The sequence below is a fragment of the Anas platyrhynchos genome, chromosome 7 (assembly GCF_047663525.1).
Source record: "Anas platyrhynchos isolate ZD024472 breed Pekin duck chromosome 7, IASCAAS_PekinDuck_T2T, whole genome shotgun sequence".
Taxonomy (NCBI): domain Eukaryota; kingdom Metazoa; phylum Chordata; class Aves; order Anseriformes; family Anatidae; genus Anas; species Anas platyrhynchos.
In genome coordinates, this window is record NC_092593.1 from 29,116,061 (window position 1) to 29,143,189 (window position 27,129).

At 48.6% G+C, this 27,129-nt stretch overlaps 1 long non-coding RNA gene across 2 annotated transcripts in view; it reads left to right on the plus strand.

Moving 5' to 3' along the window:
* LOC101793356 (uncharacterized) overlaps positions 1-25,567 on the plus strand; it is a 69,443-nt gene extending 43,876 nt beyond the window's left edge. The window contains exons 6-10 of one of the 2 annotated variants that reach the window (XR_011810725.1): positions 83-4,310; positions 12,675-12,749; positions 17,445-19,242; positions 19,408-20,739; positions 20,846-25,567. This is a non-coding gene — a long non-coding RNA (uncharacterized lncRNA). Of the gene's footprint in view, positions 1-82; positions 4,311-12,674; positions 12,750-17,444; positions 19,243-19,407; positions 20,740-20,845 lie in introns of those variants that run through there. The other variant, XR_011810724.1, reaches the window with a different exon arrangement.
* Positions 25,568-27,129: the final 1,562 nt, after the last annotated feature.

Below are 27,129 nucleotides of genomic sequence, written 5' to 3' on the forward strand. Positions count from 1 at the left end.
TTAGTACTGAGGCAGAGACAAAATCTTTCAATTTTAGCAAAATCAAATCTTTTATTTGACCCCAGATATGTGTCCCCCCCAGTTTTCAGGATAGGAATAAAATCTGGAGAAACGGACAACGGACAAAAACCGGGATCCTTGCAGACAGCCTCCTGTTGCACCTCTGTGTTTCACTCACCCCCTGATTCTCCTGCAGATCGGCAGCACCGCAGGGCAGTGACTCGCAGGCGTGGGGTTTGGTGTCTGGCAGCGGGCTGGTTACGAATTCCAGTGTGGCCATACAGGTATTTATGTAGGCAGCTGCCGTGTTGGTGACTCGCTTTTATTTTATGCTGCCTGAAGCATCCTGAGGCAGGAGCGGTGCCGGAGAGCCCGCACAGGAGCAGCTGGGCTGTGAAAGGCACCACAGCCGGGTGCTCTCCAAGCCCTGCTGCAGGCGATGCTGGTTTCCCCTGTTTTGTGCACCCTGTGAGGAGCTGGGTGTGCAGGACGTGTCCCTGGGGGAAGTGTAATGTTTTTTCACGAGCAAAACTTTGGATAGGGCCCTGAAGAAGGGGTTGGACCCTGCAGCAGCCAGCAGGAGCATCCCTGGGGACAGACTGGTGCCCTGGGCCAGATGGGAGGGTGGGGAAGCCTGAGCCAGCAGGCCGTGAGCAACTGCTAAAATGTTCCTCTTGGGGTGCGTTTTGAGTGAATTTTCTAGCAACGTTTATTTTTGAAAGGCTTGCTATCAGTGTTACTGAGCAAACCTGGCAGCTCCCCTTGCTCTGCCACAGCCCTGCTGGGAGCAGCACTGCTGGGATCTCACAGCACTAACGTGATGCACCCAGGGGTGCAATGCATGGCAAGGATCTTCTTGCCCTGGGTGCAGGGCAGACCACAGCAGCCCTCAGCTCAGCAGCAGGGTGAAAACGCCGAGCAAGTATCAGGCAGTGCAGGTAAATGGTGTGGAAGCAGCTCTGTGCAGTGCACATAGCTGAACGCAGGAGTCCCACCTGGAACAGACCTCCATGGAAGCAGATTGCAGGGGTCAATTACGCTCAAGAAAGCAGAAATGGTTGAAAGCACAGGTGAATTCAACTGGGAAAGTATTGTTGTGTATTGACCTTGTTCTCATGATCTTTCCCTAAACATCCACCCTTGTTACAGACCATAACAGCACGAGGTGCTTGCTAGAGCCGTTGCTGTTAGACAAGAACCTGAGCTAAGCTGATCTAAGTGAAGAATTGCTTACTGTCAGTGGTGGGCAATATTTTTACGCTCTTTCTAAACTGATAAAATAATTTTGCAGTGAAATGGTATTGATGGGAGTTGTCCCCTTCCCTCCCCCTGCATCTTCTGTCTCATTTTAAGCGCAGGGCCGATGGTGGGCACGCATGGTGATCCCCTACAGTGAAACTGAAGTTTCACTGATTTTAGGGGGGAGAAAACAGAGAGGGCCAAGGGCTGGATCATTGCCTGGCTGCGGCAGGGTGCTCACGCCAGCCACCTCAGCTGCTCTCAAAGCACTGCTGTCCTCTCTGACAGCCCCATCTCACCCATCCCCTGCCCCTTGCTGAGGGATCGGAGCCGTCAGGGCCATGCTCACTAGCTAACACCTTTCCCACACGATGAGCTTCTGCCGTGCTTCCTCCCCAGCTTAAAACTTCCCATCCTTTTAAGTTATTCTGGAGATGCTCAGCTGCCTCTTTGCCCCTTGGCCTTCCTCCCGCCTCCCTCCCCCAAATCCGGGGCGATACAGTCAAGCCCTAATGAAACACTGCCGGTGACTCAGGCCCACTGGCTGTTGTGGGTGACACGTGGCCCAGCTCACAAATGCCACCGCAGGCGTTAGCACAGGGCATTACATGGGCAGGGGGGCGGAGGGGAGCTCGGGGGGATGCTCTGCAATCGCTGCCCACCCGCAGGAGGCCGTGGCAGGGTCAGGATGGCGCGCGGTGGCTCCTCATCCCCAGGGCTGGGCAGCTGCCAGAAAGGGGCTGGCCACAGCTGGGTTTCCTGTTAAAAATAACTCCACGGCATAAACTTTCACGGGAGGAAGGGCAGAGAGCGGCGGGGTCTGGCGCCGTCCCCTCGGCCACATCAGAGCCCAGCTCAGCAAACATCTGCCCGGCCGGCGTGAGTCAGCAGCGGCTGGGGGCAAGGGCAGGAAATGTCTGAGTTTGACCCCGGCGAAACCCAGGGGAGACAAGCCTTTGGGGCTGGAAGGAAAACAAACACTGGGCTAAACCGATGCTCAGAGGACCTCTCGTCTCTGGCTTGTTGACCGCTTCACTTGCGTAAAAGCAGCAAAAATGGTGAGAGGAGAAAGAAAGAGAAGAGGTGAGGAGCACGGCATCCCAGAGAGGCGTGGGGAGGAAGGCTTCGCTGTTGGTGTTGCTGTTTGGCTGCAGCATTTCCTTTGTTTTCCCTGTGCCCCAAGCACCCAGCAGGACCGGGCTGCTCTGGCTGCATGGCATCAGCATGACCCCATTTGCTTTGCCGGGGCACAGGAGGATCTGTTTTCCCACACCCTCCTCATCCTCCCAACACCCCCAGTGCAAGGCACCTGTGGGCAAGGGGCTGCTGCAGCTTAGGGTGCATTTTCTGCCTTCCCACCCAGCGTTCCCCATCCCACACTGAGTTTCTTCTCCCTCTGGGCTGCTGTCACTGGCTGGGGGCTGTGTGACAGTCTGTGGAGTCGGGGTGCCCTCCAGGCCACATCTGCCCCTCGCAGAGGATGCTCTTGGCTGTCATTGAGTGAAGTCATGACCTTGCACATCATCAGGCAGGGCAATACGGTGGTCACCCCGCCAAGAAGAGGGCATCCCGAGCACACCGTGCTCACCAGTTCCTGCTCCACAGGACAGCACAGCACCGCCGTGCCCATCCAGTGCTCCCCAGGTCGTGCCGGTGGTGGATTCCCTCGTCCTGCCAGAGCCGCCTGGTACAGCAGCGCTGGGAGGAGACGCTGGTAATTTTCCACTATCCCCGGCATCGGGAGGCACAGAGCAAGCACTGAAAACCTGGCGAGGCTCCACCGCGGGTTCACACCTATTGCTTTCGCAAGACGTGCGATGATAAAACCCTGAAAGGCAAAGAAAGGCCATTGCTCTGATTCACTTAGCATGCTGCAAGCTGTCTTGTTTTGTTCCCTCTCCTCTTTTTCTTTTTCCTTCCCTGTTCTGGGAGACGAGGGGGGAGCGTTACGTGTTCCCAGGCTATTTCAGGCCATCGCAGCACTGGTGTCTCAGGTAGCCTGACCCCGCCACCCCGCTTCTGTCCCAGCCCTCTCAGCGATCCCAGGATCCGCATGTCGGCTGTGACACTTCCTAATTGCTCAAGATGGATTGCTTAAGAAAAAGCCTTCCATATGGTCCACAGGATTTATTTTTTTTTTTATATTCCCCCCCCCTCCCCGTTTCTACAACTGTTACAGGAAAAGATATTTTTCCCCATTTGACATATATGTAATCTTCTTCTGATACACAAATGCCAGATGGCACTGCAAAAAGATAATAAATGTGTCTGCAGCCTTCGACAGTTAAGTCTGTGAACCTCGAAAATGGCTACAGAGGAGCTGGGAGTGGCTGGGCTCAATTTTTTTTTTTTTGGTCGGGGGTGTTGAAAACGAAGCATTTCATCTAAGGGGGTTAGGTGAGCCTGGAAATGCTCTGTGCCTGCCCCATGCCTGAGCCTGCTGGGGATGCTGCTGCCAGAGGATGGAGAGGCTCCGATGGTGGCTCTGCTGCTCCCAAGGTGGACAGGGGAGTTGGCAAGCTCCCAGTGTGGAGATGCAGGAGGAATATGTATTATTCTGCCTGTATATAGCCATCTTTTGGTGTGCTGGAAAACACAAAGTTTTTGATAAAACCATGCCAAACTCTTGGTTTTTGTGATGCTGGATGTCTTGCTGGCTTCTCCCAGGGAAGCTTTCCTGCTGGGCATATTTGGAGTGTGCTGGTTGTGGCTGTGGTCGAAACACAACACGGGCCCTTCAAACAAGCCCTGTGTGACCTGGCCTGGGGTTTGCACAGCAGCGAGCAAATAAAAGCCAGCTCGCCTCTGCCAGGTGAGCGCTCTGTGCCCGTGCCTTGTGTCAACCGTGGGAAGGAAATTCGAACTGCAGAGGGATTTGGGTCTTAAAACCACCTCTGGGAAGGGGCCCTGTGGTTGAACCAGCAACAAGGAAAGCAGATTCCTGACACCTGGTGAAACAAAACTGTTTGCAGCCGATGGGCACCTCACCGTCGGGTTTGGAGGGACTTTGAATCGGGTACTGGAAACCCAGGGAGGAGAGCTGTGAAGAGTCCTGCCTGCTGCAAGGGCGGGTGAGCAAGATGGCCTTTAATTTGGTTAGGAGCACCATCCTGTAACCATGTTACTCTATGTAAATGTTGCTTAACGCTAATCTGCTAACACAATTTCTCTAATTATGGGGATGAAAAACGACTGTCTTCTTGCTTTGTGCTCTGGGATAACCTTGGAAACGCAGTATTTTGCTGCAGCAAGGAATTTCCTCTCCAAACCTTTGTTTAATAAACAGATACAAGAGCAATCAGGTTGCAAAGCGCTTTCCTGGAAAAGGGCAGATTTCTTTTTTTTTTTTTTTTTTTTGCTGAGGCTGCGGGGGAAGGGAGGCCGTCCGTCTGTCTTCACGCATTGAACTCCTTTTCTCACGCCGCGCCGCTCCTGTTGGCGCTGTGACTCACCCCAAGCCATGGATCTGCTTTTCTGCAGAGGCGGCTCGGCCTCGCCGGGGCAGCCCCTGCTTTCACCAGCAGGCACCTCGCTGGCTTGGGTTTCGTCTCTTCCCCATGACATCCATGTGCATGGGGGAGGCAGGGAGGGATGGGGCATGGCCTCCGCACACGTGCTCTGTTACCTTTCCTCCTGCTGCACTGTCCCGTAATTTCTTCCTTTATCCCAGGGAAGCACCCTCCGGAGCCACCTGCCCCCACCAACACAACGTACCACAGATGATGGTCTCCACGACCCACCAGGTTTCAGGAAGATGAGGGGTTCCCAGCCTCAGCTCAGGAGTGGCTTTTTGCACGATGTTCACCTGCGATGAACTCAGCTCAGCTTCGTGGTACCTGCCGGGCAGGCTCGAGACCTCCAGAGGTCCTGCACAGCTGAATTTTTTCTGCTGCTGACCAGAAGAAATCTGATGTTTAGGACAGGCTGCAGGGCTGATGGATATCAGCTGGGGAAAAGGCTGCCCAGCTCTTTGGCCTGCTGCTTTCACTCCACAGCCCCATCCAGGAATTTTCCGCAGCCTTTGTACAGATAATCAGTCACGCCATCCCCAAACCAGTTGATGGCCTGCGAGTGAGGTTGTGCAACTCTTTTTTTTTTTTTTTCTTTTAAAGCTTTACCACAAAATACAAGCTATATGGGAGGTAAACCTGCTTGTGCACGAGGAAATTAAACTGGCATGGCTTTTATCGTGCCTGATCCAGAATATCTGCCCGCGTGGGCATGCTTATTCTGGAGCAAGGGCTGAGCCCAATGCACCTGATGCGATCTCTCTGCTGGGGAGTGTCCAGCAGGCAGGCGTGGGATGTGCCCACGAGGATGAGCTCGGAGGGGATGTCCCCACTCTGTGGCCCTCTGTGAAATCATGCAGCTTTCTGCAGGACACAACAGGCTGCAAGGTGACGGGTGCTGTTCTTAGCGTGTGCAAGGTGAGCTTGCTACACCTCTGTGTCTGTCCAGGGGTGACCGTGTCTCTTCCCTCCAGCTGCAACCATCAGTTCTGCTTCCAGTTAATGCATTTTTCTGCTGGGCCTTTTGATATCTGAACCTTTCCTGGTGCTCCACGGCTGAGTGAACAGAAGAAACACCCTCCTGCGCCATGGGGCTTTGGGCTCATTGCGGCTGGCTGCTGGACATGAACTTTGAAGGCTCTCTAGGCTATCCAGTGAGGGGAAAAATGTAAAAAGGAGTGAAGCCTCAGAATGACATTGCTGGTTTCCCTGTAAATACTCAGTGTCATCACTCCCCCTACCATTTACCATAACCCTGAACTGCTTTCATACTTTATTTTTAACCAGAAAGGTGGGCGACTGCCACAAACAGCATCCCCCCTGCCTGTGGGCACACAAGCCAGGGAGGAAATATTTTCTGGCTGGATCTCCGACCTGCAGCCAGCAACATCTGGGCTCCTCCAGAGGCAGCTGGCGAGGCTGGCCAAGGAGGCCTGTGGCAGATGTGCTGCTGATTCAGAGACATCCAAACACGGGTGTCCTACAGGCAGGGCCTTGGCATTGAGGTGACCTCGGCCTTCCTTCGTGCCCAGGGCCAGCACAGAGCCACCAGCTCCGTGGTGGGGCTCGCTGCTGCAGAGCCCGCTCTCTCACAGGGTTAAATAACAGTGGAAGCGCTGAGAAAGTGTTTGTGGTGTTATATCAGCTAAAGAGCTGTTGAGACCAGCGAAGCGGTTATTAGATTTGTCCCTAACACTTATTAAGTTTGTGCCTGCTGCTGAGATGGTCGTGCTGCTCCTCTGTGTATCCGCGGACATGTCAGCTATACCAAGGCATTTCCAATTATCCCGTCACCTACCAGATAAGGTGGGCTCAAATAGTTTCTTTAATTTCTTGGAAAAAAAAAAAAGCAGAGGAGAAATGCAGCAGCTCAGTGATTCTGTATTTTACATGGCCTTCGCATAGCAAATGCAAGCTCAGTTTCCTTTCAGGAAGCCAGAGGAGGGCACATTCTCACACATGTGCACGCTCACACACACGCGTGCACGCCAGCAGCACTGTGGGCAGATAACACTCCATCCCACCCTTCTGCCCTTGCCGTCTTCAACATTTCCTCTTAGGTTCTGCAGAGGGTTTTGCAGGCAAGGAAGGAACAGATAAATATGGGACTTTTTTTAGTATTCAGCTCTTTTCTTTCCTGCAGTGCTGCCCACAATCCGGAGAAGTTGCCTCCAAAGCATGTGCCCATTGATGCACCCATGGGCCAGGCTGGATCTCTGTGCAGCACCGTGCTGGCACTCCTCTGCGTGCTCCCCCTGCTCCCCCAGACCCCACAGAGCAAAGGTGGGGAGGTGCACACAGCTCAGTTTTTGCTGACCTGTGTCTCTGATGACCTGGGCTTTCCAGCTTGCATAAGGAGCTCAGAAGCGCCTGGGGCTCGATTTCAAAAGGCATTTCATTTCTAACAGGCAGGTGAATTTGGCGCTTAACTTCCAGTGAGATCTAACTAACCGGCCTAAGTGCTTTTACAGTCCTCGCTGGGTGCCTATCTATATCTTTAGGTAGGGAGATAGGGGGGGAAATGTGGCTTTTAATAGCTCGTTAGTCAGAGCGAGGCATGCCTGTGCTGCAGGCAAGCAGCTGTGCTGCTGCAGCGTGTGGACAGACCCAGGGGACTGCTGGAGGCTCCCGTGCCAGGACCAGGCAGGACTCAGCCCAGGTAAATCCTCTCCCATAGTACCTGGAGCAACACGCAACCCAAAAGCTGTATGATTTGAAAGGAGACAGGCTTCAGGCTATTAAAAAATGATCGATTTACCAGCGTGGTCTATGGTTTGCCCTTACAGGTGTTGTGTGTCCCCTGGGGAAGCCACAGGCTGTCCCCATCGGTGGGCCAGGGCTGTGGGGACAGAGGGACAGCGCAGGGCTCTGCTGGGGAGCACTGCTGGAACCAGCAGCAGAAACATCCAGCTGGCCAGCTAGGGCAGGAATGAGCAGCTTCGAGATACAGCAGGAAGGATTTCGGTCAGGCATCAGGAAACACTTTCTATTAGTAGGAAAAGTGAAACACCTGGAGGGACACAGCTCGATTCCCAGCTCTGCTGTGATTTCAACATGACCTGAGCGAGCCCCTCAGCCCCATCGCACACCTTTTGCCCATCTCTGCACTGGTGTTATGAGCACTGCCCTCCCCTGCAGGGCTGCTGTACATCAAACGAGCTATTTAAAGCCCGTAGCAAACAAGCCTTACAGAGATATTCGCTATTATTTCTGATTGTGTGGACTCCAGAGTGACTGATTATCATTTTTTCCCCGTGAGCAAAATGATGGTTGTCATAAAGAATGCTTTAGGGTTTAAGACAGATACAGACTCTTTTAACAGCATTTATTTCTGAAGAACCTTCATCTTTACTCTCCCTCACGACAGCTGGTTTTTGAGTCATGAGCTAGTTGCAATTACTCTGCCTCTGTAATTCTGTCTTCCCCACACTCTTCCTGGCTTCAGAGCCACTGGAGGATGGTCACCTGTGTGGAGCTGTGCACAAAAATTGGATCCCAGCTGCAGGCAAGGGTAGGAGGAAGTGAACGTGGAATATTTCAATTTAAAGTGTGTTTATTGTGCATTCTGTCACTGATTTGATGTAAAAAAATTTGCATGCAAATGACAGCAGATTTGCATCTCTCCTTTCATTGACTGCAGATGTTGAAAAAAAAAATATATTCCAAGGCTTTTTTTAAAGCTTTCAAAACATCTTAGTGGAGATTTTGGCGGCTGCCCTATTAACGCATCTACGTAAATATGCTGACCTCTCCTGAAAACAGTAAGCTGATGCCAGGGCATTTGCATTGATGTGTTCACTGCAGCGCGCTGCAGTCTTTGCCCCTCCAAGATTTCCAGCATCTTTTGGGAAATATGTGCTGCTGACAACCTTGGACATGGAACCATGTCTCTTGTAAAAATGTGTTTTTACATCGAAACATGTGGAAGAGTTTTTCTAATTTCCATGAAGATGCTAGATGTTTTTTATGAGTTGGAGGTGGAAGGAAATGAGGAGCGAGGCACCAGGCAGCCAGGAGGCACCCACAGAGCTTTGGAGGCATCGTCTTCCATTATCAGTAGTGGGCACTGAGATCAGAGCAGCCTTGGGCAATGGGACTGAAATTGCTTTCCCTTCCCTGGGACCAGGTAGGCTGTGAAATCCATCGTGAGCACCTCAGGAACATCCAGAAGATGTCCTGGGATGTGCCTGGGGGAGGTCACATCTACAGGGCTCCCCATGCAGCCCTCTCCCAGGGCAGGGCTGTCTCCAGAGACCAGTGACCACGGCCCCAGGTTTTGTGCAGAGCAGGTTAGGAACACCTTTTCTTTGTTTTCTGGGCGGCCCTCGACTCCAGGCAATCTGAGCCTGCTTATCAGAAGGCTGCTGCATATTTACATACAGGCTGTGTACACAAAATTACACTGTATGGGGTGCTCTGCTTTGCCTATGTTATAAGATAACGTAGCAAATTTGCAGCCCCAGCAGCAGGCCTGGTAAACAGGGCACAAAGTGGGTCCTAAAACCCACTCAAGCAGTAGCTGTTTTCCTTTCCTAATCTCCCGAGTGAAGAGTTGAATATTAAGCCTCTCTCTTGACTTGATTTATTCCAGTCACCCATGTTTCAACCATTGTGTGGGAATCGAGGACCTTCTTTTTCCCCAGTCAAAGTATTCTTTGACTAGGGAAGCTACAAAAATGACCAAAAGGGGGGAAAAATAAAAATAAAAACAAAACTAAGAAACTAACCACTAAACATAAACAGGAACCGGGCTGCTAATGAAACAAGCTCTGCTGAGGTTGCTGTGACTCTACAAAAAATTGGCAAAAAAGTTACTCTTCTAAAGCTGCCAGGTTTAAATAAGATGCTATCTGTGTGGAGATTTTTTTAACATTAGCTCTGCATCTGTCTTCAGCTAAGAGATATAAATAGATTTATACCTTTCTTTCTATGTATATAATTTTATATATAGGTGTGAGTGCACATTAAGTGTATGCGTGTGTATGTGTATATAAAATATGCACAGTATCTAGATAGAGCCATCCATCTATCAAGTTATAGGCCTATCTTGTGCTCATTCTAGAAAGGATTTAAAAGGAATTGCCTAAATACATAATACATGCTAGGGTTTTTTCTTTTTAAGAGACGAGTCAAGTCAAATGCTATGATATAAATTTTTAATACCCCTATGACCTGATTTTTTTTTTCGTCTTGTGCAAGGAAGTTAACAATATGAAATGTCTTTCTGTTGTCTCTAATCATGGGCTGATTTGATAAGCTGTAATTATTATTCATATTTGAGATCTGCAGCTAGGGAGATGCGGGAGGTGTGGGGACCATTGGGATGTTTAGGTTTATTATTATTTATTACTGCTATGAATAAAAGAATAACGATTACAGAGATTCTGCCAAGTAGTTCACGCTGCAAATTTAACCCATTTAAAAACTGTTGCAATCCATTTACATCTGATGGATTCTGCAAGTCTCTTTAATCATGTTTTTTGGTTCCTTACCCTATCGCAGAGGTTGTAAATCTGAAAGAAATGGAAGGAACGATTTTTGTAGGCCCTATCAAAATGCATTGTGTTTGTTGTTTGACCTTGGGCACTCTGTCTCCTTAGGAACACTGGAGGAAGATTGCAAGGAGTACTCGTGTCACAGCTGCAATTGTGGTTATTACTATTCATCATCTTACTAGGCACAGCATTCAAAGACTTGTGCTGAGCAGAGAGAGAGTTGTGATCCCCATTATTATCAATATCCAGTGCTTTACAAGTGTCTTGGCAAAGGTGAAGGGGGTTGGTAAGTGGGAAACAGCAAACAGCATCTTTACTTCGAGAGCAATATGTGCTTGTGTTGATTTCAGCGCTGCTTCTCTCGAATAAACTCAGAAATCTTTGTCTGTCTGGGAACTGCCAGTGTCCTTGAAAACGTCCCGGTGCTTGCACCAGGCTGGACTGAACATCCTCCTGCCTGGATAGGTGACAGCAGGTGGAACGGCATTTTAAAGACTCTGAGATGTCCATGCAAAGGAGAGGAAAAGTGCAAAATGCGTGCCTAGCAAGGTGGTGGGGAATGGGTCATCACCTCTGAGAGAGAGGAGGAAATGGATCCGATGGGGACCCTGTTTTGCTGGGGGTGCTTTGCTGTAAATGCAGGCATCTATCACCTCCATCACGCCTCGTGAGGAAGTGGTGGAGGTCAGCTCCGTGCTCTCTCACAGTGGGGAGAGCGATTCTCCTGAACATCCCCCATGATGTTGAACTTAGCGATATGGTTTAGTGGAGGACTTGTTAGTGTTAGGTCAGAGGTTGGATTCGATGATCTTGAGGTCTCTTCCAACCTAGACAATCCTGTGATTCTATGTGCAAAGCACGATAGGTTTAACCTTGCCAAAAGGAAGAAAAGAGCAGTGTCCGCACAGCCCTCCGCTGCACGCTCTTTTGTGCTGCATAGATTTCGTTCGGATCTGTAACCTGTGTGGCACCATCCAAGGGACAAAACAAACGTGTTTTCAGAATAGCAATTCGTTTTTCAAGTGATGTAAGTGCTTCGGGCTGCTTCACTTAAAGGCTTTGACATCTGTGGGTGTATGGGTGCAAATATATTGCTTATTTGTTCCTCTTACCCTCCTGGAGTCTGAGCCAGAATTACCTTCAGTCATTACTCTATCCTGCCTCCATAAGTATAGACTGTCCTTGAAAGAAAAACGAATACATCTAAGTAACATCCTTTATGAAAAATGTGGGTGTAGATTCCAGGAAAAATGCTCTCATAAAACTCGTAGTTGTAGGAGGCTGAGCCATGTGATGGCCAAAAACACCAGAAGGAAGAGCTCTGCAGCAAGAGGCCATGGCTTGAAAAACACACCGTCGGTTTCAAGCCTGAAATGTCCCGTGGAAGGTAGAAAATCAGCCTGATGTTCACAGGGATTGGTCTGGTGCAGCTGCCCCCGTCTCCCAGTGGAAATAAACTCCTGAGCTCATGCCTGAGTAGGCATTTGTGTCTCCTTCAGAAACTCTGGTACCTGATTTCTCCCTAAATATCTGTTGGTTGGTGGAAATTCTGTAGATGACAATAAAGGGCTGGGAGAGCCAGTGAGACTTTAAGAAGTGACGTTTCAGGGCTTTAAGGAAAGCAGTGGCATTTTGGGCCCAGTTTCTCCTCAGTTCCCTGAAGCTGAATCTTCTCTGTAATGTACTCAGAGGCAAACAATTCATCTCAGAACCTGAAATACACAGATTTATTCCAAGGAACCCCTTATGTTTAGGCTTTACATCTTTCTGTCTGCAAATGTTTTGCCCATTAAATAAGAACTTCAAATTAAGATTGCCCACAACAACATAACCTCCAAAAATTTGTGTCCTGTATCCCCCCCCTTTTTTTTTCAATTGAGACTAATCCAGACTTTTAGCTATGCCAGAATATTAGTTCTCTATTCTTTGCGTGTTTGCTATACACATTTTTATGACACAGTCTCAATATCTTTTCCTTCGTTTCTTCTACCAGGGCAGAAGTTTGAAGATATGAGCCACAGCATATGCTATTGTCCCTTCCTAGAACAAAGTATATTGTTATGTTCAAAATGCGATGCTTTTCTCCCCGTTAAATGTTTTCTAGCTGTATAGACCAACCATCTGTTTCTCCTTCTCTCTTCCATCATTCAATTCTTTGCACATTATTCAAATTAATTATCAATTAAGAACTGGAAAGATTGGATAATCAAATTACAGAATGGTGAGATGGTCAAAGTAATACAGCACCTTATTAAAAGCTTGCAGATAATTAATAAGCCAATAAATTCATGATCTCTTGTTTTACAGACGAACCTTCATCCCAATAAATGAAAGCAGACATGTGACAGAGTGACATGTATCTCTTCTTGGTCATTTATTTATGAGCATAGGAAATGACATTGACTAACCCCCTTTCCATTCCAAATTTCAGATTGTAATCTCCTCTCGGATGTCAAACTAACCCAGATAATAAAACAGCTTGAGTCTCAAGACGTTCCCCAGAGAGGTAAGAAAGTTCTTTTTTATTTCTTGTGCTAAAGTGAGGCTGGTTTATAAGGCATGAAATTAGCTGTCCTTTCGCTCTATGGTTGTCCCCAGAAGAGGAGGAGGTCTGCGTTCGGGGTGAAGGCAGAGCAGTACTGCTGGCTGCTGTGCCCTTGGGCAGCTGTAGGATCACACGGTTGGACCGTCTTTCAATATCCCTCCATCGAGCAGTGCTCAGAGAGGGAAATTTATGAGGCTTGGCAGCACGGTTGGCACTCAGGGAGTGCCTGGGGAAGATGAGGATGGAGGAGAGCTGATTGTGCCCTGTGTGATACCTGAGAGATTCTGGCTCTGACCATCTGTACAAGCTGATGTGTCTAAACCTTTCCTGCAGTAGTCCCTCCGGCTTCTTGGCCTCTTCTTTCAGAGGTAACCATATCATATGTTTGCAAAGGTGGTGGCTCATCCTCGAGCACAAAAGCAGAGATAAACCAAAATTTAGGGTTGGAAAGGGCTGGAAGAGATTATGCTGTCTGGTCCTGTGCCCCAGAACATCAAATCCGCCTTCCCCGCTCCTGGTGCTCCTGGTGACCTGTCTGCCACCTCTGTTTTTCTGCTTGCTTTCATTTTCAACTAGAATTTTACTGGCAGGACTTAAGGCCAGCTTTGAGACTGTGCTGAGAGCACAGATGCCCTGTAAGTCCCCTGTCCTCTGGTAATGTGTCTTTAAGGGGTTGCAGCTTCAGTTAGCTGGGACCCTAGGGTCTCCAGCAGCCAAGAATAAAGCTGGGGAACTAACACAAATGGCTGTCGCCATTTCATGTGGCTCCTGATGACAACTCATTTACCTCAATATTATTTTCATCCTTTTTTTTCCCTCTCCAAAGCCTCTTCCGTCACCCCCACCCCCCAAACCCAAATTCATCATAGCTTTGTAGCCATCACAGCCTGCAAAGCATCCTCTTCACATTCTCCTAACGCAATTGCACATAATTAAGCAGTACATTTACATGTCAGACTAAACCCACTGTCCAAGCTGCTCGTTCTGCTTTGTGCAGCGCTGTGCCAGGCATCCTCCAGAAAGGATGCAAATCACAGCACAGAAAACATATTACGAGTGGCATGCAAGATCTGTGCCCACTTTGCCCATTGTGTCAAGAAAACAGAAATGCTTGTCAAAATACCAGCTCGAGTAGGAGCTTGCGGCTTCTGGAGGAATAAAAGAACCATGTTGGCAAGCACAGGACTAGACAGGCAGATGTCCTCCTCTCCACCCACTAGAATTTTATTGGCAATTGAGTTAACAACCTCTTTGCATATGAAAGTAACGGAGAGGCGCTGCTGCGGCCTTGCTGGCAGGAGACTTGGCTGCAAAACCAGTGAGACATTTGACAAGGAAGCAATATGTTAGCAACATCTCTTCATCCGTGTTATCAGGGCCAAATTGCCACGGCACTTGCAGCCATGTGGAGGCATTAGATGCAAAGTGTTAGACGCCCTGCCATTCTTCCTCGTCATTTTCCCCTTTCTCTTAGTTCTTTTTCAGTACAGCCTGGTCCTGACACTTCTCTTCAAGTGGCTCCAGAGCCAATCCTTCCTTGTGCTGCTGTGCATCTTTAGAAAATAGGCTGCCAGGTGCTGAACACCCACATTTTGAAGTGATTGTTCATGGTAATAAAGAGTTCTGTTTTGTTGTTGTTGTTGTGCAGACTGGCAGAGCCTTTCCAAGCATTGAATTTTCACAGCAGAATTTGTACCCCATTTCAGTTGTGCCCATGCTCTTTAGATTTGCAAACTCCCTGAGTATCTGCAGTGGAAAAACAGGTACCCCTTAGTGGACTCAGAATAACCTTGCAGTGCTGAGCTATGGGTCTCTGGTAACAGTGGTATCTCCAAATATGCCTGCGGACCCCCACTAGAAAGGTGCTGTAGGGCAGTACAGAGCAGCCTGGATGAGCAGGGGAGCATTACAAAGTCGGCAGTCTCTGGGTTACTTTGGAAGACCCTGTGTGGATGAGGTGTGCAGCTGAAGTGCTGCTCCTGTGTCTACAGGGGAGAGAGGGAAGGATGGAGAATTTTCTAGGAAACCTGCCCAATCTCTCACCCAGCCATCGAGCCCTCCCTAAAAACCAATCCCAATAATGCAGCAAGACTTTGTAACAGAAATACTTTCTCACCTGTTCCTTCCAACTCGTAAGGGCTCGTTGGGTTTAATAAGCCATTGCAAATTGCTGGAATCACATTCTGCTGTATGTACAGCTTGGAGGTGAATAATTTGTTGGTTAAGCATCAGGGGATTATGGAAAATTCCTGTATGGAGCCAAAGAATGGAATTGTGTCAGAAAAGCTGGAGGCATCCTGCTTCCCCTGCAAAGGTGCTCCTGAACTTGGCTTCCCATGCCCACCCCTAAGCTCAGGTGTGCCCATCACCACCTGCACTGTCCCATGACTAGCCACAGGACCAGGCAGTTGGTGTCCCTGCAGACCTTTGCATGGCACGCTGTCCATGGGGACACCATCAGCTCTCCCTGGGCTGGCACTAAGCATGGTTGTATTTTCCTTTTTCTGCTCCCTTATCACTTCCTCCCAAGCACTCCTCTTCAAGAAGCAGGAGAGGTATCTTCAGTTCTGCTGTTGCTTCTCCAATAAAGCATGCAAGCCCCGTGTGCCTGGATTTCAGGACGAGGGCTGCTTTCTTCTTGCTGTTGTGTCTTGGGCTCTGCATCCATGTGGCTCCTCTCTCCTTCTCCTTGTGCTGCCTTTCACTTCTTCCCTCATCTCTATGCTCTGCTGAATTCTTTTGTGGGGTTTCCAGAACCCTTTCTCACTTGTGACACCATTCTGGTCATCAGCTGGGTATGACATAGACCCACTGCCCCTTCAGCCTGATGGTCAGTGCACAACTCACCCAGGTCACAACACATTTAAGCACCTCAGCTCACTGTCTTCACTGTTGGGATGGCCAATAAAGTCATCTTAACGTCTAGGCAAGTGTTCAGCTACCAGGCATGCTAGGTTTCTCACAACCTGCATGATCTTCCAGCTATTTATATCTTGAGCCTGAGGCCTGACTCTCCTAACCTTGTGCTTTAAAGCCTCTTTCTCCCCCGGGGCCAGCAGCACGTTGGCATGCCATGGCAGGCCGGGCTCTTGGTGTGTAAGCTGAAGATGTACACTTGTTCTCAGGTGGCTGCAGGTTGCTCTCCTTGCAGGTTTTCCCAGCTTGCCTGCCAGCCCCAGGTGGGAGAGGACATCTTCCCTGCCTCCCTCCTGCTCCCCTGCCCTTCTCTGGCTTGTTGAGTTGTTGCTGCAGCCCTGAGTGACTTCTAGTTCACAACATTCATTTTACAAGGAGAAAGCAAGCTTCTCTCATTGCCTCAGGTGTCTCAGGTGAGTTTAAGCATCACCTTTGCTGGGGACAGGTTGGCTGACGGAGGGGTCATCTCTCCCTGAAGTCCCACAGAATTATTTGTACTATAATCACAAAGAAATTGAATCCAGAAGTCCTGCTGAAAATCCCACCCAGCAATTTCTTTCTGCTTCTCCCCGTTCCTCTGGATAATGGTCATCTCTCCTGAGGAGAAGGATGGACTGGTCACTCGTGGCCCTTGCATTCCCAGACAGACATCACAGTCTGTGCGGTGGATGAAGGTTCAGTGCTTCAATGGGTGACACACAGGCTTCCCCAAGAGCCTGGCCAGTGGTGCCAGGTGAGCTTTTCCTTCCTGCCCCCATGGATGCTTTAATCAGTGCTAATTGGAGCAAATTTCTCACATTCTGTGTACACAATCCGTGGGGTATGCCTGCTGAATGCTATACCCAGAGCTGCTGCCCCTTGAGCTGCTGGTGAGGCTATCCCAATGTATGGCCAGGTACATCTACCACTGAAAACACACACTGTGCGTGTTTTTCCAGGGTAAAAAATGCTACCACAGTTTCATGTTTCTCTTCACATTTTCCTGTTCTGTGCAGTACTCAACAGAACTGTTGCTGTTGTGTTTCTCTTACGCTGTCAGGGACATTTGCAGTGTGGGATCCAGGAGCAGAGGACCTGACACATGCAGTGCAATTCTCCTTCTTTTTCAACTATATAAAAGGCAGTCATGGCCTGAAATACTGTGTCATCCCTCAGCGAGTGGAAGCTGAGTTGCTCACCTGCAGGTTACTCCTCTCTCAAAACTAAGGCAGGAAAGGGGCCATCAGAGAGGTTCCTCCCGCTCTGCATGCTAACATTTTTCTGCCTGAGGCTGGAAAGGAAATTACCATTTACTTGAAACCTCCAGACAAATGTAGAGCAACTGGGCCAGGTTCACTTGCACTAGTTGGGGCTTTCCCTGTTCTCTGTGGCAAACATATAGCTGGCTCCTACAGCTGTGACCTGGCTCAGGGTATGTTTAAGGAAGCACCACAGAAGCAGGGGGCACTGAATGGTTGAGGAATATCATGTCAGCAGAGACTACAGCAGTGACAAAATCACTTCTGGCTGCGTTGGGGGATTTTGTGCTGGAGACTAATGAGGGAGAACATTCACTCCTCTTATGATCCCCTGTAGATGAGATCCTTGGAGAGGACCATGTAATTCTCTGCTTTCTACCAACAGCTTTCAGTTAGTGAAACATCTGTTGGTGTCTGGCAACGCTTCCTCCTGGTGCAGGTCTATGCTAGAAGCTGAAGTTGTTTCCCAAATATTCATCTCCCATTACATTTTTCAAAGCAGAAATGTATGGATAACCCTGAACACGTGAATCAACAGCAGCAGACACACTGGTAACTGCCAGCTTCAGCAGAGCACCTGAAACATTGGCACCGGGATCTGTGAACTTCTCCTGCAACGTGAAGATGAAGAGGAGGTCCTTCTTTGCCCAGGCACAACCTGTCCATAGGCAGGATATACTGCGGGACCTGTGCAGGACGTGCTGGTGAGGACCTCACCCTGATATTTGTAATGGTATCAACGGGACTACACTGAGCTTCATCTCCAGAGGACCTGGACCACAGCATTGTGTCAGATGTCCACAAGTGTTCAATGCTTAAGAGGCATTTTTAAGCCAGACTTGGGCTCCAAAATTACTCCAGTGGTTTTTAAAATGGTATCAGCCCTGCATCCCCATGGTTTGGAGAGGTTGTTTTCCCAGCAGGGCACCCTATCTCCCCATCAAAGTCCTTAAATGCTGGGAAGGAAATCAGCAATGCTGAAAGGTCTCTTGGAGAAAGTCAGCTCTAGGATATGGAGCAGTTGTCTCTGATCTCTCCAGCTATTACCTCAGTCCTCTTCCACGCTGCTTTTTATATCATAGACCACATCACGAAACACATGAAACCCAAAAGCATATGGAATTTTGCTGCTGACTTCCCATGGCCAGTCAAAGCCCAAACAAGCATGGGCAGCTTATTTTCCACTTCCCAGTCCCCAGGCCCCATCCATCACAGAGCTGTGCACCTCCTAATGGCCTGCGTTTCTGGAGGAAAGCAGCTGTTAGAGCACTCAGCGTTGCTGTGTTCAATCATAACATCAGAAAAGTGCATAAAATAATGAAAGCAAACTTGCCATTGTCTGAAAAAGAAAGGCTCCTATCATGGAAAGCCACGCTTTCCACAGACATTACTGTATTCCTTTTTCCGCTTGACAATTTATTCAAGTATCAAAGGCTCAAGTCTCCTGATAATTTTGTCTGGTCAGAGAACAAGCATCTGCTCTCTCTGATTGCAGGTCACTTCTCTCATGCAAAACTCGATTGAGACATGCACGTCAAGGTCAGAAATGAGTCTGAGCTCATACATTGTTAGCCTAAAAAAAAACAAGAAGTAGAAAAAGAGATAATAACAAGCCTTTAAAATGGACTTTGGTAATGCGCTTTTGCTGCGAGTATGGTGTAAAGAGGAGTTAATTGCAGCATTCTAATGTATTAATTGCTTGTTAGTTGTTAAGTTTAAGCCTTTTGCTGGAAAAGGATGATGAAATTTGGATGGAAATCAGCCTATATTGGACAGTGGGAAGACTGGAAGTTTAGAAAGAGGAAGGTGAAAATGATGTGATTGGAGCATAAAAAGAGAGCATTCCAGCCAAAATAAAGTGTGCAACTATCAGTGAAACCCTGGGCTGACCACTGGTTAAGAAGAGCTTTGCATAAACATCAGCTACCTTCAGAGTTCTTGGAGATGAAAAGTATGTGAAAAGTCTTGGCCTCTGGGGGTGTAAAAAACAGAAGTAATGCTAGTTTACTCATCTGCTGTTTGCAAGGCTCTGAAAAGAAACTTGTGCAGCTCATGAAGGATCATCACCTGCCTTGCAAAACATCCAGGTCTGATGTGCTTGCTAGGTGGAGTGTTTTCTCTCCTTCTTTCAGTCTTTTACCCCTGCAAGCTCTTCCACAGTCTTTTCCAATTACGAGCTTCCCCCTGAAAAAGCACACACCAGGCCTTCCACGTCAAAGCGGCAATAAAGCCCTTGGGGAAACAATTTCCTGTGTGACATTCACAAAGTGAAATTCGGCCTGGAAGGAAGCGCTGTTAGGGTGAGTTCCTGCACGGCCCCAAACACAACGAGCCGTTCAAACTGTTTGATGCAGTGGACAGGCCCGTCACAACCATCTTTGGGGAGGCATTTTTTGAGATACTTATTTTTTTAAAAAACACTTTTCCTTTTTCTCCCACAAAATGCTGTCTCTGATGGACTCCAGAAGAGCGTGGGCTGAACTCCATCCTCTTTCATCTGGATCCTGGAGGCGTTCTCACCCCCGCTCCCTCCACCTCCACACCCGATGTCCTCGCCAAGTGCATTGGGAAGAAGTTCTGATCTGGAGCACAACAGCACACACCCTGAACCTAGCTAGCTGGAGATACTACCGATGAGCTGCCTAAGTGCTTCTCTTTTGTTCCAGCCCAAGATTTGAGGCTCATTCCCCCTGTCCTAGCCAAGCAGAGATTCAGAGGCAGAAGTTCATACTGGTCTGACGATGATGATGATGAGCTACTCCAGGGGGCCATGGGGTTTATCCCCATGCACCCCCTGAATCCTGAGTGTTTGTAGCAGCAGAGCTAGCCACAGTCGGCCTGTCTGAGAGATCCAGCAGAAATAATGTGCCCTGTGGGAATAGGTTGCCTCACCCAGGGCCTGATGGCACGTGTTCTGCCGTTAGCCCAGCGCCGGGTCCAGCTGCAAGCCGAGACCTGCCGTGGTTAACGTGCTGCTAGGAGGCTCGTCTTGCACCTGTGGGAGCCCATCGGCATTAGATTACCCTCTGTGATCTTCAGCGGTGTGAAAATAAAATCTCCTGCAACTCGTGTGCTCTGTACAGTCCAGATAATGGCACAAGGGTGGAACAGAGAAAGTAGGGACGGGCATTTAAAGCACACAAAGTCCTGAGTCTCTCCTGAGCCACAGCTACCTAGCTCATCCCTGAAACAACCACCAAAAGAAACTCGTGGTGTTGATCTGTGAGTTGCAGCAGCTGATACGCCTGCCTGCTAGGGGTAATCTACTGGGCATCAGCAGAGCACAGAACTTCTGAACGTCTTGGACCACCTCCATAGTATTGTCCATGAGGACTGCAGTGCCGTATGCAGCTTCTGGTGAAATCAGGCAATAGAAAACAAGGGAATGTAAAATGTGTGTTCCTTGGAGAGACCTGCACTTTGTCAGCTGATGATCAAGCTTTGCTATCTCTTCTCTTAAATAAATACTCTGTCCCTGGAGGGGGCTGAGACTAAAGGATCTAAAACATCTAAGCTGTGAAGCAAATGATGTCTTGGATACAGTCAAGTTTTCCATATGAAAAAATTAGTCCTAGCCAGAAGTACATTTGCTTGCATTTCAAACACACATCTCTCCCTGGCCAGCAGTGAATTCTGAGCCAGGTGACAGTCTGGGCACACAGGGGCTGCACACACCATGGGCAGCTGTCAGCAGGCACCACCACTGCTGCTGGTGGGATGCTGCAGAGGTGAGAAAGGAGAAAAATCCTCGTCAAGTTGTGTCGTTTCTGCTTTGGGACAGCGTCCCAGCCAGAGAGGTGGGTAACACACTCAATGCAGTCAGGCAGCCAGGGAGGATGAATTATTAAACACATGGCTGGGGAGACCTCAGCCACCGTTGATGCCATGCATTTTTAATTGCAGAAAAGTATGTCGCTGTGCAGTGGGATGGCACGTGCTGCTCTGCGTCTCCAGCACACTGCAGCCATGAGGGTCATCCATCCTGGGAAGAGGAGGGGACCCTGGAGCATTGCCAGGCTGCAGAGATGCTGCTGCTGCTGCGTGTCCCAGGGGTCGTATCTTCTGCCTCTTTGATCTCCCTCTGACCTTTGCTGTTACAGCTGGGAAAACTGATCCTATTGATTTTATGTGGATTATGATTTTCTGCAGATTGCCCAGAAACCTGCTAATTGTGCACATGGCTATTTATAGTGTCCTGGAGTGGGAGGCGGACTTTTTTGATGGTGAGGTTATCTGCACACATGTCCATGGAGTTGAAGGGCGTCAGTTTCGATATAAATGTGAGCTGCTTGTGACACTTCCATATTTTCTCTTCAGTGACTGTGGGAGACATTTCAAAATGGACATTTTCTGAAATTTTCCATCTTCTTTCAGCAGAAAGAACCTCTTTTTCCTCTGATCTGATTTTTTTTTTTTTTTTTTTAACTTGGAAGAAGTTGTGTGTGGGGAACTGAACAGTGACAGCTCCTCGGGGTCAGACCTGAGGCGGGCCAGGTCTGATCTCTCCCCTCACCATGAGCAATGAGAGAAAGGTGTCAAGGAGGTTTAGTCCTGTTCCGTCACACAGCTGTGTGACTGCATTTCACTTTTTTTTTTTTTTTTTTTGAGCTATTACAACACAAATTCTACTCCTTCATTCTCTGGCCCTGGATGCTTCTGAGGTATTTATTCACTTCTTGGTTCCTTTACTGACTTTTCTCCTGATTAAATTAAAAGGGAGCATCACTTGACTGATTTAGTCTAGCCTTGAACTCTGCAGTGGCAATAAATATTGTTTCAGCAGCATCCATCCATTGTCCTGAGCCCAGACTGCTGCTCCAGTTGTAGTGCCTTGCAAAATAAGATACTGCCTCATCACAGATGCAGCCCACTGTCTTCTCAGTGAAAAGAGAGAAATAGTTTTTCCATGCATTGGGTTAAGTGTTTGCTTGCAACTGCCTGGAGCAGCCATTCAGAATATTTTAAGAGTGCCTTTCATGCTGTCTGAAATACCTGGCAGTGCACAAAGGCCTAAAGTGGGAGCAATTGACTGCAGGATTATTCTGTGCCTCCTGAAAGAAAAGTAAAACGACAGCGAGTGTGACAAGGACTCATATCCACACCGTAATGTTCATTGAGACTTTTGGTGTAAGTAGCCCCCCTCATCCGGGTGGTGCAAGACAGCAAACCCCTGACTTGGAAATCATGCGCTCAAAGAAGATAATCAAAGTCTTTGGAGACAGGAAGCTTTGGAGATTTGTAGGGGCATGGCATTTGTCCTCAGGCAGTGACTCTTGGAGATGGATCTTGACAGGGAAAACCTGCAGGAATATCAGAGCAGTTCCCATGAACTTCAAAGGCTGGTGGTACTGGTCCTGCCTGTGCCGCTCTGATGGCTGCAGCAGTTGTAGGCTGAATGAACTTCATAACGTGACACCCTCTGAATGGTTTATAGCCAGCTGGGATCTTTCTGATTCCTGGAGGATGGCTCCTGGAGCCCCAGCGGTGTGTAAGATTTTGTCTGTATCTTCAGGGTGTTCAGACCAGCTTCTGAAATATTCAGAAGCTATTTTACAAGACTGTTTTTTTTTTTTTTTTTTTTTTTTTTTTTTTTTTTTTTCCCTCAGTCAGATGCTTGCCTCTTGCCCCTAAATCATCTCTGAGAATTGTGTTAAATTAGCCAAGGCTCATAAAGGATTACAAAATCTTGCTGAAAGCCAGAACTGCTTGTAAAATGGAGAAGGTGTGTGAAAAGAAAAAAGGTGGGTGCGGTGAGAAAATAAAAAGAGGAATGTCTCAGCTCAGAGGAGAAAAACCTTCTTGTCTGCAGAGGTGTATGCTTAACAAGGAAAGAGAGGTATTCATTTATAATGGTGGATAAAAGGAGAAGAAGAGACATCTGATGACATTCAAAGAAGGTAAATCACAAGCTAATCAGCTAAAGGTTTTCTTCACCCAATATGCCATTAGCTTGAGCAACCCAAAGCCAGGTATTATCACTGAGACTACAAGTAATGCGGAAGCCCAAAATGGGCTTTGCAGTTTCTGGCAATGGGGAATCCCCATGTTTTGAAGCAAATATACATTGAATACGTGAGTTTTTGAAAGGGATTTGACTTGTGATTTAACCTCTGGGCTGGTGCCTAACGTCTGACTCAGGTAGGGCTTCCCTTGGTACATCTCTAGAGGTGATGGTGCTGCTCAGAGTGACTTCGAGAGCACTCTCACTCAGGTGGAGCACAGCGCTTATTTAGATTGGCAATGCCTTTGCTTCTCCTGGCCAGGTCACGAACGGCTGGTCATGCATGCAATCAAGCAGGATGACATGCTGCAGGATTACAGGTGGTGCGGTGGCTCTTCATGTGCTGTCTTGCATGCATACTTTGACTGTTTGACTCACAAGGCTATGCATCGCTAAAGAGAGTGTTTTTACAGCGAAAGATGAGTGTAGGAGAATGGTATATGAGAACTGTAAAGCTACATTTGCCAAGCTGGTGTAGAAAACATCAATTCCCTGGACCTCTATGGGGCTCTGCCATTTTACAGCTACCCTGCTACACTTATTAGATTGGTGTCTTTTGAGCAGCATGCCACCTGGGCTGTAATTAGATGAACATCTCTTCCTCAGCCTTTTTAAGATGGGTTTTCCAACAGGAAGCAGGGGATAGGTTACAATTGGAGGTACTTTTGGTTTCTGTCTTACTAAGGGCATTGCTTCCAGTTGACTCGGTAAAGCAGGGTTCTGTGCTTGGAGGTAGGAAAGGGAGCTTCAAAGGCAACCCAGGCCCATACAGGTGCTCAGAGAATAGCCTCAGGCGCTGCTCCTTGCACTCTGGCTAAATCTACCCTGATTTTGATGCCTTCCTATGTCTGAGCAGACACACCTGGCCGCTTTGTGAGCCCTGTCAGTGTTTTATTGCCCCCTGGGAGGCTGAGATCTGCTTGATCTGTTGGTGGAGGTGTCAGATCCAGAGTGGTGAGGGGGCCCTGGGTGAGAAGCATTTCCACGACCCTGCACGCAGCCCAGGAGATGTGGCAGACTGGGGCATCCCCAGCTGCTGCCGACCTGCCAGGCTGGTCTGAGAAGTCTCATCAGATCCAAGGCCCCAGGGGAATAATACCCACTGGCACTAACGCAATTAGGACAATTAAATAATATAATGTTCGTAATAATGATGGGCAGTATGGAAGCAGGCCTGCAAACCACCTATGGAGATGCTTCCATTGGAGAATAACTCCTCGAGACCAAACTTCTCTATGAGGCACTGTTTTGCCTGGCTGTTGAAAGTATATTTGTCATGTAGCACTCCTTTTATCTTAAGATCCTTCTCCTCTTTTTTTGGGATAATGTTTTTATTATGTGTTTTAAAGAGGAGAAAAAAAAAAGTATAAATAAACCAGCTGTAATTTCTGTAGCTTGGAAGGAGCTCTTACTTGACCCCGTAGTTTAATAAAAATGCTTTCACTGATTTTTATTTTTATTTTTTTATAAAGGTAGGACCTGAGCAGTGCTGCTGATCGGAATGTATATAGCAGCTTTCAGATTTCCTTTGAGCTTCAAGCTCTCCTGAAAGCTGGTCATGAATTATTAAGGCAGGCGATTACCTTAACTGGAATGTATATGGCTGTTTCATCAGTGAAGTTGGGGAGCACTCTGAGGTGCGGACAGCTTTCCCGTGGAGGTTTAGCAACCCAAAATGGTGAAGCTCTCCTCACTTTCCCTGCCTCTTACGGGAATTCTGCAATACCTTATAGAAACTTCTGGCTGGACACAAAATCTTCAGGTTGGATGTTTTCACTTTTGTGTTTTAAAAACTTCCTCCCAGGAGCTCTGCTTGGCCCTGCATTATTTATTTATTTTTTTGGCTGGATACACATTTATTTCACCTTTATTTTTTATTAAAATCTGTTAGGATGTTTAGTAGTTCTATTAAAGCCCAGCAGGGTCTCGTTCTGCTTGGTGCGGAGCCCTCCTGGCTGCAGCACTGGGCTCTGGGGGTAAGACTTTAGCACAGCTTTTCCTTGCCCTCCTTGGGTAACAAGGTGCTTGTTGGAGCAGGGCTGTGATCCTTCTCACCTCCCCGATGGATAATTTCACCTGGCACCACTGGAATTAAAAGATTTGAGAGGGAACAGGGAGGATGTAACATCCCCATAGCTTTCCTGAGGAGCAGATGTGCAAAGTGGGGATTCAGGGCTGTGAACCTCCCAGGGCTGAGCCCAGAACCCACCTCAGTCCCCCCTAAAGACACCAACCCCCCCCTTCTGGTGGGGCAGGCATCTCTCCAGCTCTTCCAGCGAGCAAACCCAGCTGCCCAAACCTCTCGCTGGCGTGGGACAGGGGAGCATCACTGTGTCCCCAGGATCTGGACAAGCTTTGAGTACTGCTGTGGAAATAAGACACGGAAATCATGCTGGCAGCAGCGAGGCTCCTGCGTGCTCCTCTTTAAGCACCCGTGTGCCTCCGCTCCGAGCTCCCCAGATCACCTTCTGAATTCATAACCGAGAGAAACATCCGACTCTGCATTAAGTCAAAGCGGTCCCTTGGGTCTCATAGGTGGTGATAGGAACATCTCAGTTCCTGAGTTTATATTCTCATAAATCTTGAAGAAGGTGATTTTTCCTTTCCTTTTTTTTTTCCCTCTCTCTCCCAGCTTTAATTACCAGCTGCAGGCACCGCAGTGATGAACAGCACTGCACGGGGCGTGCTATCCTTGCCATGGCCAGAGCACGAATCCTGCCCTGCTGGGCCCAAGCAGAGCCACAACAGCAGGCATCCTTGCAGAATCTCCAAAATCCACATCCCTACCAAGGTGTCCAAGGTCTGTAGTTAGACCCAACAGGGATGGCATCGCTCTCTTCTCCTCCTCATGACTAGGATGGCCCCACCATAGCTGCAGCAGCATGGGAACCAGCGAGGCTCCGCAGCCTCCTTTCTGCTAAATCCCTTCACGCCCTGTGATTTCCAGTTTGGTGAGCAAATATTTCAGGCTGGCAACTTTAAAGGCTGGTCCCACAACCTGGGCATGATATCAGCCTGCCGAAGGCTCCAGTATCTGCCCTGGGACTGCCCTGGCCCTCGGCCTGTGGGCACATCACTGCTGGGAAGGCAGGCTGGTCTCCAGGCTCAGGTGAGGAACCGCCACGGCTGAAAGCCATGAATTATTGAGAGGCACTCTGCTTGTGCTGCTTTTGCTCCGCGCCTCACGCGGACGGGTTGAGAGAGGGTTGTGTTTGATCGCAGACCCATTTAGAATTAGTTTTCTTGGTTTTATGTCCTTCCTATACATTAAAGCATTACGACTCTGCAGCTGACCGCTAAAACCTAAACCACCCCTAAGAAAATATACATTAAATGAAGCAAAACAAAAAACCTAAGCCCAGGACTTGGATAAATTAAGTACTGCAGAGTGAAACACAGCGTAAAACAATAGAAACTATTATAAATCACACCGAACCAACAGAATCAACATACCAATATCTGGTTCGCCAGCACATACTTAACTCAGATAAAAATAAACTGTTCTTGGAATGAACCCCTGCTTTGATTTATATCTCGCAGTCCAAGTACACACAAGAAGGATGTAAAATCTTCTAATATAAATACCGCTGGTCTCAGGCTTTTATCAGATGTTTTGTACCAGGAAAGAAAAGGCTCTTTTTTTTTTTTTTTTTCTGCTCAGGTAATTATTGTGTTCCTCTGAGCCAAACTCCCATGTTTCCTCCTTTCTCAGAGCTGTAATCCTGGGTGTGGGCCCCACACAAAATTACCCCGCTGCTCGGTGCCAGAGAACGTCTCCGAGCCATGCGCCAGCCCAGGCTCGGGTGGACGTTTCTGGGGCAAGCCCGGAATATGTGCGCAGAGGGGACGTAGGGCTTTTGGGGGAGATGCTTGGGAAATGCCTGCTGCTGGTGGGGCAGGAAGAGAGCCCGGCTCTTCTGCAAAGCCAAGGCAGGGCCACACTGCACATCCCGCACACCATATGCATGTGATATACCATCCGTGGAGGATACACCTCATTGTCCAGGGTTCCTGGGATGCTCCCCAGCCAGGCTGGAAGCGCGGTGACCACCTACCCGGGCCAGGCACACGTCCCCCAGCTGCAGGCGCTGGTGCTTGCACCTCACCCTCACGTAGCGCGGCGGAAATGTTGAGCTGCTGGCTCTCTGAATGCTCACTTCTCTCTCGCTTGATACTGGGCAAACAA